This window comes from Chelonoidis abingdonii, chromosome 3 (assembly GCF_003597395.2).
Source record: "Chelonoidis abingdonii isolate Lonesome George chromosome 3, CheloAbing_2.0, whole genome shotgun sequence".
NCBI lineage: Eukaryota > Metazoa > Chordata > Testudines > Testudinidae > Chelonoidis > Chelonoidis abingdonii.
The window spans coordinates 21,104,413-21,118,452 of NC_133771.1; positions in this window are offsets into that span (position 1 = coordinate 21,104,413).

A 14,040-nucleotide genomic window follows, 5' to 3' on the forward strand; every position below is an offset into this window, starting at 1 on the left:
AACACACACCCAAAACTTCCCTCCCTTGAGATTTGAAAAATCTTGTTTCCTGATTGGTCCTCTGGTCAGGTGTTTGGTTCCCTTTGTTAACCCTTTACAGGTAAAAGAAACATTAACCCTTAGCTATCTGTTTATGACAGGGGTGAAATCCTGGCCCCACTGAAATCAATGGTAACATTCTCATTGGCTTCAATAGGATCAGAATATTACCTTTCATCGCTGATTTACTCATAACCACACCCTGAGTTCTCTTTTATATGAAAAATAAACTTCTAGCTTTTAAGCCAAGAGGTGAAACAATATGAGTTACATGTTTTTTCTGTTTTCTCGTCAAGTGCTTCAGCATTGAGTCTTTAGCCCTGCTTTTTAAGACACTGAATCTACAACAACAGTCTTAAATTTAGTCATTGTGAGGGTCTCTTATCTCAAGATATGTATTTCTATTAAGCTATTGGTTGAATACCTTTACCAATTTTGCTGCTGCTTGTTTGTAAGAAGATAAGGTGATTGTGATTCACAATGAGCCTTAATCTCAGGACAAAGAAGGAGTCTGCTATTTCTGGACATTTATAAACTCTTTTCCCCTCTGCGCAAGTTTACATGTACAAGACTGGGCAACAACACTGCAAGGAATAAAACAGGGAGAAACCAAGCAAGAGACATATATTGGAGTGCAAGAGTTGTGATTGGGTGGCAGGTCATCCCTATGCCTCAGAGATCCCTGGTGGCTGGAATGGCCCTCTTAGGGCTATGGGCAACTGGTGTAGAGAAGAACAGATTCCAGGTTGTTGATCTTTACGCCAGTGTCTAGCCTAATAGCCAGAAAGGGCTGTGAAAGGATACAGCTCACACTGTATGATAGAACTGTTATGCTTAAGAGGCTAAAAATGAAGCAACATGGAAATGCTAATGATATAACAGCTAATTCATAAATACCATTTCCAGCTTGCTTCATATTTTGAGACTAAAAAGGAGTTTGAATTGGTAGTTCAAATTGTGTTTGCTTGCATTACAGTATTATAAAAATAATATTACTCAGTGAGCGTGGGAGACTTTTAGGATGGGCTGATCTACTCTGCAAGTAATTATGTTCATTGCCAGAAATGGTGAGTTGGTATATTTTATTTTACAAAAACTCATTATCTAATATTTGTTTTGGTTTGTTATGGTTTTGTAACTGAACCCAGAAACATATTGTTTATGGAGCAAAAATCCAGCTAGCCATGCAAATTACTTTTTGTGTTCTTTAGACCTTATCTTTCTGTCCTTACACAGGCAAAATTCCCGTTTGACTAATAGGGATTTTGTCTGAGAAGGGAGAACAGTGTTGGGCAGTCTACTTATTTAATGTTATCAGCTGTCAGTATTTAAAAACATTTCAGGAATCAGTGTCTAATCCATGCAGATTGGCTGAATTGAAATTGCTGACAGAAAGCCTTGATCCAACTCCCCTTGGAAGTTATTTCAATTAATTATTGTTTTGGAGCAGCTAGTCCTGGAACCCACAAGGGCAGAGGCAATTCTTGATTCGGTCCTACGTGGTGCACAGGATTAGGTCCAAGAGGTGAATATATCTGAACAGCTCGGTAACAGCAACCAAAATTTAATTAAATTTAACATTCTTGCAGGGGAGAAGTGCCAAAAAAACCCCACCGCAGTAGCATTTAACTTCAGAAAAGGGAATTACACAAAAATGAGGAGGCTAGTTAAGCACAAATAAAGGGAACAGTCACAAGAGTAAAATACCTGCCACTCCTTGGAAACTTTTTTTAAAAGTCATAAATAGAGGTTCAAACTAAATGCATTTCACAAATAAATAAAAAAGCAGTAAGAGGACCCCACAAAAATGGCACAATGGGTAAACAGTGTAAGAGAGGCAGTTACAGACAAAAATACATCCTTTAAAAATTGGAAGGCAAATCCCAATGAAGAAAACAGTAAAGAACGTAAATTCTGGCAAGTCAAATGTAAAAGTATAATTAGGCAGGCCAAAAAGATTTTAAAGCACAACTAGCAAAAGACAAAACTAACAGCATTTTCTAAGTGTATCAGAAGCAGGAAGCATGTCAAACAACTCAGTAGGGCCACTGCACAAATGAGGTGCTGAAAGAGGACTCAAGGAAGACAAGGCCATTGCAAAAGAAGCTAAATTAATTTTTGACACTGATCTTCACTGCAGAGGATGTGATGGAGATTCCTACATTTGAGTCATTCTTTTAGGTGACAAATCTGAGGAACTGATTGGTGTGTCAATAAAAGAGGCTTTGGAAATAATTGATAAATAAAAAAAAATAAGTCAGCAGGACCAGATGACATTCACTCAAGAGTTCTGAAGGAACTTAATGAAACTGTAGAATGACTAACTGTGGTATGTACCCTATCACTTAAAATCAGCATCTGTATCAATGACTGGTGGACAGCTAATTTGATGCCAAATTTTAAAAAATGCTCCAGAAGCAATCCTGGTAATTACAGGTTGGTAAGCCTAACTTCAGTACCAGGCAAATTGGTTGAAACTATAGTAAAGAACAGTATTATCAAACACATAAATGAACACTATATGATGGGGATGAGTCAACACTGCTTTTGTAAAAGGAAATCTTGCCTCACCACTGAGCTAGTAGAATTCTTTGAGGGTGTCAAACATATGGACAAAGGTGATCCAGTGCATATAGTGTACATGGATTTTCAGAAAGGCTTTGACATGGTCCTTCATCAAAGGCTCTTAAGCAAAATAAGGAGTCATGGGATAAGAGGGAAGATCCTCTCATGGGATCCTCTCATGGTTAAATGCTAAGAAACAAAGGGTAGAGATAAACAATCGGTTTTTCCCCCAGTGAAAAGAGGTAAATAGTGGGGTCCCCCAAGGATCTGTATTGGGACCAGTGGAAAAAGGGGTAAACAATGAGATGGCAAAGTTTTCAGATGATACAAAATTACTCAACATAGTTAAGTACAAAGCACACTGGAAGAGTTACAAAGGAATCTCACAAAATTGGTTGACTGGGCAACAAAATGGTAGATGAAATTGAATGATGAAAAATGCAAAGTAATAGACATTTGAAAAAATAATCCCAACTATATATACAAAATGATGGCATCTAAACTAGCTGTTATCACTCAAGAAAAAGATCTTGGAGTCATTGTGGATAGGTCTCTGAAAAGATCTGCTCAAAACACATAGTGGAAGTCAAAAAAGCTAATGATGTTAGGAAACATTAGTGGAACCCTTCTGCCAGTCAGAGTTGGCAGCAACTAGGGCCGGATTCAGTATCTAGGGGGTTACTATTCAACAATACAATACAAAACCAGCTTGAGCCCCCACCCAGTGACTTGGGACCATTACATACCACCACCTGGGTGCCTCTAAGAGGCAATGCTTCCCCTCTCACAAGCACAGAGTCTCAGTGTAGCAAAAACTTTAAATAAAAGGAGGGAAGTAAGTCTGCATTAATTTGGGAAAACACCACAAACAGGGTTCATAAACATAAATCAAGAGCAAAACACCCAACCCCCAAGTAAGTTCCCTCAGGTTCTTAAGTCCAGCCACTGAAGGTCTCTTTAATGGGCCCCTCCCTTCTCTGAACCCCACTCACAGCTGCCATTCTTGGTCAGTGCAGACCCAAAGTTCAGAGATGCATCTGCAGAGTTCACATCCCAGCCTGGGCAGAAGGGGGGTAAGAAGACACCTTACTCATTCCACTGCCCAGGCATTTGCTCGCTCTGCCTCTCCACCAGCCACTCTGCTGGCTGTTCACCATGCCTCTCCAAGGGGCTCCACTCTGGCCCTCTCCATCAGCTGCCTTGCCAGCCGATTGCTGCACCTGTCCTCCAGCCATCTTGCTGGTCAATTGCCGCACCTCTCCACTGGCTGCCCTGCCAGCCGATTGCAGAGATATCTTCAGGTCCCACCACCTAACACAACTCTCAGGGATTTCAGCTGTTAGTGGGGCAGCCTCACTGCTGGTGCACACTAGGCAGCTTCTTGCATAAGAGACACTGTTCCAAAGCAGATCTAATACTTAAACCTAGGCATCAGTAATTTCAGCTCTGCAGCAAGTAACAAGACTCTCAATTAAGTCTAAATTAGCTATTTTATTACACAGAGGCAAGAAGAAGGGTAAAATTGTATCTAAGATCCTTAAGCAAGGTCCACACTGCCAGGCACACATACCTGTCCCCACCTTCCCTCAACTCATTGGGCTTTGGAACCCATGTCCCCTGCCAAGTGAGTGCTGTTTAGCTGAAGGTGAGTTCCTCCATTCGGGTGTCCCAGGTACAGTTCTGCTGCCCTCAGTTCACACAACAAGGATAGCAATCCTTTATTACTCCTGTCCCCATAACAAGGAGACTGGGGATCCAACACCAACCAAAATTATCATTTTAGGCAAGCAATCCCATCATGCTGAGCACCAAGGCAGAGTGAGTGTGTCCATGCAAATGAGATCAGCTCTGAAGTCTTCTTCCACAGCTCATCCTAAAATGTCAGAGGAGAGCTCATTCAGACCCTGCTTATATTAAGAAAGGGCTAGATTAGACAGACAATATCATGAGGCCACTATATAAATCTATAGCACACCCACACATTGACTACTGCATGCAGTTTTGGTCAGCCAATCTCAAAAAGAGATATATTAAAATTGGAACAAATACAGAGAATCACAACAAAAATGATTAGGGGTATGGAACAGCTTCCATATGAGAAGAGATTTAAAAGACTGGGACTTTCAGTTCAGCATGGAAAAAAAGACAACTGAGGAGGGAAGAGACAAGTCTATAAAATCATGACTGCTGTAGGAAGAGTGTTCCACTCTGTACCTCAGGGGAACACCCTGCACCCCCATGTTCATCCTTTTAATATGATTGTGTGGTATCTAAGGCAAAGTTTGTCATGTCAGGTGTCTTCGGAAGGCTCATGATGCACTGAGCATTGTTGTTATAATAATGTTATAAGTTGTAATTTCATGTATATAGTTATGAGGCTGATAATGTGTCCTCATGGCTTAAAACAAGCCCAGGCAAAATTCTCCAGGAGAAGAGGGGAAGTTCACACCTCATCAGGACGTGTATGGGACAAACCCAGCCCAGCCTCACAGGAACAAAGGACACTGGTCTAGGCAGCAACAAAGGATCTGTTGGACTCTCAAGTGAGTCACCCCATTCCCTTGGTCATTTTGGGACTACAATGCGGTAATGCTCATCTGACTCTGAAGGGGTGGGCAAAGCCAAGAGGAAAGAAAGAACATGATAAAAGAGAGAGACATTTGCCATGCTCTCTTTCTTCCACCACCAAGTGACTGAAGTGCTGATCAAAGGGGAGAGCCTGGCTGAAGGGCAATCAGCCAGTTTGTGGTCAGAAGCATTTCAGTTTATAAGGGCACTGAAAGTGTGAAGACCAGCTTAGAATGTGTTTTGCTTTTATTTCATTTGACCAAATCTGACTTCTTGTGCTTTGACTTATAATCACTTAAAATCTATCGTTGTAGTTTATAAATTTGTTTGTTTATTCTACCTGAAGGAGTGAGTTTGGTTTGAAGTGTGCCAGAGACTCCTCTTGGGATAATAAACCTAATGTCTATCAGTTTCTTTGTTAAATTGACGAACACATATAAGCTTGCAGTGTCCAGTGGGCATAACTGGACAATGCAATATAGAGACTCCTGGGGTTGTGTCTGGGACTAGAGATATTGGCTAGTGTTATTCAGTTGCACAATCCAAGCAGTGGCTGGTCAAAAGTGCTCACTCACATAGCTGGGAGCAGCTTACATGCCAGAAGCTGTGCATGAACAGCCTGGGAGTGGGGGTTCTCACAGCAGAGCAAGGTAAGGCTGGCTCCTAGAGTCAAGGATTGGAGTGACCTAGCAGATTACCAGTCCGGATAACATCACGGGAACATACAAAGAGTGAATAAGGAAATGTTATTTATCCCTTCCCATAACACATGAACCAGGGGTTTATAATAATAATAAATTGGAGAGATATACCTATTTCCTAGAATTGGAAGGGACCTTGAAAGGTCATCAAGTCCAGCCCCCAGCCTTCACTAGCAGGAGCAAGTACTGATTTTCACCCCAGATCCCTAAGTGACCCCCTCAAGGACTGAACTTACAACTCTGGGTTTAGCAGGCCAGGGCTCAAACCACTGAGCTATCTCTTCCCCTTTACCCAATTAAATTAATAGGCAACAAATTTTAAAACAAAAAACTTCACACAACACAAAGTCAACCTGTGGAACTCATTGCCAGAAGATGTTGTGAAGATCAAAAGTTTAACTGGGCTCATAAAAGAATTAGATAAGGTCATGCAGGATAGATCCATCACCAACTATTAGCCTAGATGATTAGGGATGCAACTCCATGTTCTGGATGTCCCTAAACCTCTGACTGCTAGAAGCTGGGACTGGATGACAGGGGATGGATCACTTGATAAACAGCCCTGTTCTGTTCATTCCCTCTGAAACATCTGGCACTGGCCACTGTTGGATGACTGGATACTGGACTAGACAGACCATTGGTGTGACCTAGTATGTCCATTCTTATATTCAATGGGAGCTGGATCAGCTCCATAATGAATTGACCATACAAAATTGTTTTGCAGATGTGACTATTGTTGAATCTTTCCATATGTACATAACAGACACAATGAGGAATAGGCTATAATGGGGTAGAAAAATTATATACTGCATATATAAATCACTTAATTAACACATCAGCCTCTATTTTCATAAAGCATTGTTCAAATTACACATAGGAGATTTGAAAACTTACACAACTACCCCAGCTGTTTTACATACTGTACTATACTGTAGTTCTCACTTTGTGTAGTCACATTTAATTAACCTAAAGAGCATTATATTTCATTGCCAAATGTTAAACATCAGCATTACAAATATCCTTATATAAACAACAAGTTTAGCAACAGTGGGAGGGAGAGAGATGAAGCGTGGTTTGAAAAGGTATTATTGAGGTACTGAATGGCCCAGGCAATTGATGTTAAATGCCTTAAAGTCATCTCTTCAATTTCTCTTGTGTCTGAAAAAAATCAGTAGTATCCTACTGTGCTGGAAGGTATTATAAGGCTTAATACTATAGATCTTACTGCCTACAGAAGCAGAACTGACTTTTCTTTGTAACACAGAGACATTGCTCATGAAGAGCCACATTCTGACTCTGGGTCATACTGTTCTCATCTTCCTTCTGTGTAGCCTCATTGATTTCCATAGATCTGGGAAGTTAGTACTCACCATAAGCAAGGCTATCATAATCAGATCTAAACACTCTGACTGCACCCAGTACATGACTGAGGCTTTACAGTTGCCAGTGACAAACCTGCTGAGGTGTCCGACCAAAAGAGGATTTTTTTTATAAAAAGGTTTCTCACTCTGGTCCAGAAACAGAATATTTAGTCAGCCCCTCTGGGAAACCTTAAGCTAAAGGATAAGGCAAGGCAAGGCAAAGAAAGAAAAAGAAAAAGAAAGAAAGAAAGAAAGAAAGGAAAGGGAAGTCTTGAAAACAAGAAAATGAAGATCCACAAAAGAAAGTCAAGAAGTGCTGTGGTGTCATTTTGAGATTTGGGAAAGGTGAAGATCAACTGGAATAACAAGTATTTGAACAAGTAATATTAATCCACACACATGGTATTTCACATTCACATATGTATTTATCTCCTGGTGGGACAGAAGATTAGAATATCTTTATCAGTCCAAACAATCTGATAATACTCTAGGACAGAGTTTCAATCCTTTAACAGGAAAAAACCCACTGCCACAACATATGACCCTTCTCCCAGTGAAGTCAATTGAAATTTTGCCAGGGACCATAATGGAGCAGAACTGAGTCCATGATTTCATTCCCCATCTGCACTAACAGCCATTATATAGTTATACATGGCTTGTTAGAGAAAAGATTCATACCCTGAAGCTAAGAGTCACCACAATCTCCCTTTCCACAGCTTTTGGGGCACAGAAAACATCACAGACTTAGGTGCCTTAAAAATGAGGGAACAATTCAAAGTCTTGCTTTGTGACTTTTTGGGGGCAGAGCGGGTGTTTTAAAATTCCTATATACAGTTAGGAATTTGAAAATGAGGATCCTGGATAGTGACAACACATGTAATTATTACTGTAAATCTTCAATTGGAAAAAAATACAAATGTGTTGCTTTGTATTTATTCATCTGTAGAAGAAGCTTTAGATAGCTTCAAGACCTTTATTTAAGAGACAAAACATGTCTAATGCTTCATTTCATTTCTCCAACTGTCAGATCACTCCACTGTCTCCTTCTCTGTTCCATATAGACTGAAAGCATCTAGAATAACCACTGCGTCTGCCATGTATATCACAGATGGAAAAATGGATTACATTTCAAGTGTTTGGAAAAATCTGAAACTGCTGACTAACTCATCATTTGTAACGTTTCTTGTAAATTTAGTACATGGTTTTCATCTAAAAGATACCATAGAGTTTCACTGTAGACAAATAACTATTGGCAAGAATAATTCCTTTACAAAGGGTGTAAACAAATGTTTACGAGATTAGTTTTTTTAATTAAGGAGATAATGCAATAGTGTGCAGGGTTTAATAACATACAAGGAGTTTCCAATTTTGTTAACTGCATGGAAATTTATTAGCATCCAAGACTATATATTTATATTTAATTTTAACTGGAAAAGAAAGAAGAAATTAACTAATGAACTGTAAGTTTTTAATTAAACATTCATTGAATAATTATGAATATTCACTTGAACTTTGACTAATATATTTAGTAAATTTAATCTTTCTAGGCTTAAACCTAACTAATTTCTATACAACTCTGACAAATAACTGAAGCTATAGACACAGTGTTGAATGTTAAGGCCTCCATTCTGGAAACCTGATTGTATAAGCCTTCTTTATTCATGCATAACAGACATTGCCTGCCTGAACCCTGGCCCGTGCAAAAGACTGCGGAAAAGGGGAGGAAAGAACTAAGGGCTTCAAGCAGCAAAGCACATCTTGTAATCTGCTGAGTGCACTCTGCTCCTACTGACACCAAGGAATTTGAGGGCTGTAATAGTATATGTACTTGTGGTATATCAGTAGATGTCTCCTTATATCCCTGGCAGAATGTGGTAGTTGGTAAACAAGGGAAACAAAGATGGAACTTATGCCATATAGATGCTTGTTTGCCTACACACTCTGATTTTAAGGTCAGAAGGGACCATTGTGATCATCTAGTTCAGTGGTTTTCAACCAGGGATACGTGTAACCCTGGAGAATGCAGAGGTCTTGCAGAGGATATTCAACTCATCTAGATATTTGCCTAGTTTTACAAGAGGCTACTTAAATAGAATTAGAGAAGTCGATACAACTAAACTAAACTATAATGTCATCCAATGACTTGTTTATACTATTCTATATACTATACACTGAAATGCAAGTACAATATTTATATTCCAACTGATTTATTTTATAATTATATAGTAAAATGAGAAAGTCAGCAATTTGTCAGTAATAGTGTGCAGTGACACTTTTGCATTTTTATGTCTGATATAAGCAATTAGTTTTTAAGTGAGGTGAAACTTGGGGTACACAAGACAAATCAGACTCCTGAAAGGGGTACAGTAGTCTGGAAAGTTTGAGAGTCACTGATGTAGTCAGCTCTTGTGCACATGACAGGCCAAAGAACCTAACGCACTCCTGAAATAGACCCCTAACCTCTTGCTGAGTTACTGAAGTCCTCAGTCATGGTTTAAAGACTTCAAGTTACAGAGAATGCACCATTTACACTAGTTTAAACCTGCAAGTGACCTGGGCCCCATGCTGCATAGGAAGGCAATCCCGCCTCTCCCCCTGATCACGGCCAGTCTGACCTGGGCGAAAATTACTTCCTGACCCCAAATATGGCAGTCAGTTGGACCCTGAGCATGTGCGCAAGACCCACCAGATACCTGGGAAAGAATTTTTATGTAGTAACTTAGAGCCCTCTCCATCTACTGTCCCATCACCGGCCATTGTGGATTTTTGCTACTGTAGCTGTTTTTTTGGGGGAGGGGGGACGGGGAAGACAGTAGTTTAGTTGAAGAAGAGCTGTAATTCCGTATATCAAACCTTCATAGTTTATAACAGGGCTTTTTACTGGACTGATTCAGAACCAACCAGCTAGACCCCATAGTTCTGACCCAGTTAACAACTAATGACTATCCCATTTTAGCATAAGAAGTAGGGGTCTATGCTTACAGGATTTAATTTCTATTGCCATTGGTGTCATGAAGTTTTGACTTTCCCTGGTGTGTAGCATAATGAGAAACATGTATTAGGTAGCTACTGAGTTGATAAATGGACATGTAGGATTAATTTTCAAAGGCACAAAGGGGAGCTAGGTGTCTGACTCCCACTGACTTTCAATGGGACTTGGATAATTTAATTGCCCGTTGTGCCTTTGACAATGCCCCCCTTACTGACTCATTACTGAACTGTATAACAGAAAACGAGGCTTTTCCCCCATCAACTGTGAAAAATGCAGTATACTGCTCCTTGAGCGCATGCTTAGATTTTCTTACATGAGTAAAACTTGCTGTAATACTTTTTAGGATTATTGTAAAATTACTGAGCAAACAGCCGAGCTTGTGGGTATTAATGTATTCATATCCTGAGAGTGACCCATTTATCTGGGATAATCCCTTGTTTGAGTGGCCAATTTTTTTTCGTTGTGCATACATAAAAAAATACCACAATGGCAAGATGCAGAGAGGTATGTGTTTTGTTTTTTAAAAAGAAAATGAAATCCCTTTAGGAATATCTATTTTATTTTCTCTCTACTTTAAAATGTTTAATCACAAGTAGTAGCTATGTGAGTCAAGTTATGTACATGCTTCAATTCTTTAGATTGGGGGCTTGCCCACCACCTCAGTTTTTAACCTAAGACTAAATATAAGTGCCTCTAAAACACTCAGGAAAAGAAAAGTTGGAATTAACAGGGTTCCTTGGTTTCGTGCTGGATATATTTATCCTGGAACGTAGGCACTGACATTTAATTCTTACTTGTTTTCACACAACACTGCATAACAGATCAAACGTAGCAATTAAAAAATGTTTTGAAATTGCAACTTCTGCTCCGTAAATTACTACAATCTTTTGTTACAGAACCATCAAGTCAACTTCCTGTTTGTGCTTAAACTATTCACAGCTTCAGATGATCTCCTGCAGTGTCTTCTCCAAAGGTCACACCACAGTTTTCGATTCACACATTTGATTAAAAATATAAGAATCATGGTGCCCTCGGAAAGGATCTACAGTAAAAATAGATCAAACTACCTGCTGTTTCCAGAATAGACCATGTTAATGCTTCTTTATCCCATTTTGTTAGCATTGCAAAGCGAGGAGGAGATGTGCATTTTTACAGATACCCTGGCTGAACACCTAAGAATTATCTAATGTGAACCTTTTATTCTTAAAGCACAGCATCTATAACTAACAACAGATACATTCAGGTAACATTCAGGTTATGACAGACTGTGGGAACTACTTATCCTTTTGTACTTAGATATTACAATATTAAAGGCTAAACTCTGACCTTATTCATGCCCCTGCATCGCTGTTTTGTGCCACTTAGACCCAGATAATCATAACCTTCCTTACATTGACTGGTTCACAGGAAATCCTTGTATTATACACAATAATGGTGTAAGGTACTAGCTACAGTTTGAGATAAGATGTCATAACCTGGGCCTTTCTTGGGAATAAGACCGGGTTCCAAATATACATGGCAGGAGAATTAAATTTCCGTACTTATAACTGTTACTTTTATGTATAATATCCAGAAGCTGATTAGAAAAACATTATCATATCTAGTCTAAATTCATTATATACAGTGAGTGAAATGCAAATAGTAAATGTGACAGCATGAGATATGTCTGCATCAAACTGTGAACTCCATTTTGAATTGAATTGTAACCTCCATTTTGTATTAGGACTCTATTTTGTGCTATGTGCTGAACTCATGTCTAACCATGCCTAAGGCAAGGTTATTATGATGTATTCCAGACAGCTAACTTGTCCAAGAATGGTGCTCAACACCTGGTTGAGAAAAGTATGGCTGCGAAGCCATCACAGAGCAATCTAGGGCCATGAGCTTTGATTATCTCTTAACTGCTGGCCCAACCTCAAGGAAATAATAGGATTTTCTTCTTGAAGTACTAGCATAGATGGTGAATCTCCTACTTCTGAGTCTGGGCACACAGTAAAAGGAGAGAAATTGTATTTAAGTGAGGGAGCTGCTCTGAGAAAAGGAGGCCATCCATCGTCACATGCAAGAATAACTGGATGAAGACAAAACAGGTGGGAGGACTTTGCCTAGTGGACTCACAGAAGGATGAAATCAGATTAAGGGTGGAGTATGTTTTAGGATTTTTTTTTAAAAAAACATCCTAACTTTCTAGCATTTAAGAATAAAGTGACTGGGTGAGAAATGCCTTTGCTAAACCAGGGTTTCCTTGCTTTCCTGCCACATTGTCATCGAGGGGATTAAATTAAAAACCAAAGTGCCCTCAGGTAGATGGAACTCTGAGGGAATTTACGTAAGCAACTGAGGTGCTCAAGAACTCTGAGGCACTGATTTTGGGTGTCTGCACTACAGAGCCACACATCCTAAGGAAAGGCTTAGACAAGATGTTTGAGCATAGAGGTGCACCTTAGGAACCCAGAGCTAGAAACAGTGACTAGACTACTCAGACCCAGTGGGCTTAGAAGCATGTGGGATCCAGCAGATGTGTTTACTTACAACTGACTGGTGACTGTCCAGAGGGCAACTAGTCCAGGCTGAAACAGTAAACCTACAGCATGCACTAGGGTGTCCAGATGTTAAGGGGAAAATATCAGGACCGCTGCAGGGGGGGGGGGGAGGAAAGGCGTGTTTTCGTGTTTGTTTTGTTTTTTAACACTCAACCGTCCAGGAGTTCGGTGGCAATTTGGCAGAGAGCCCTTCAGTTGCTGATGGGCTTCGGCGGTATTTTGGCGGTGGGTAATAAACCTCGCTGCCAAAGACAGAAGTACCCGCCACCAAAATACCACTAAAGACTGAAGGACTCTCCGCTGAATTGCCACAGAAGACCAGGAAACAAAATATCGAGACAAATGGCGTCCTGACCATACTCTGGTGGGGACACAGGACAAACTCCTCAAAATTGGAACAGTCTCAATTTTATTAGGACATCTAGTCACTTTAGCATGCACCCTTAACTGTAAATTGGATTTTAAAATGTGTTCAGTTTTAATTATGCAACTGTGAGGTGATGTTCTAGTTTATTAGAAATGTAGGTAGTGCCTTAAAAATAAAATACAATTTTTATCTTAACCATCACTCTGTGCTGAATTCTACATTTGTTTGATGATCTTTATTACAAGTTTAACTGCATTAAAAGATTTCATGTGCACAGAACATAAAATGCATCTTTCAAGTGTATGTAAAAATTGTCAAAACAGGCTGCAATCCCTCTTTCAGAGCTTTAGTTGTAACTGTGTTTGGACTATTTAATAAGGACAATACATATAGGATCAGGATTCAAAAAAGATGGCTCTGATCTAGTAGACATTGTGGGTGGGATATTCAAAAGCACTCAGCAGTTGCCTAACTCTGCTCCAATTGTGGTTACAGTCACATTCCATTAAATTACAGGCACTGATCCTGAAATGGCACCTTGCAAGCATGAATTTCTGCAGTCTATAGGCAGGGGCATTGCTGGGCTTGTTGGAGGAAGGTATTTACCTCCTTAGGGGGGTAGAGAGGCATGGAGTGACTTTTACGGAAGCTGCAGAGCTGATCCAGGTGGAGACGCTGACCTATCCCTTCCCCCAGGTGACCAGAAGAAAAAGTGTACTATATAGGTCCATGCCAGGCAGGGAAACCCCTCTTACCTGGACCAGACGGAGCAGTACTCACCCTCCTACCCCTGGAAGTGATGAAATACCAGTTTTCAGGTTCCTCTGTGGGCATTGTGCTAGTTGCTCCTTTCTCAGGGGAGCTGGGAAGGAATATTTTCCCCACTGCCAGATTGACCAAGGCA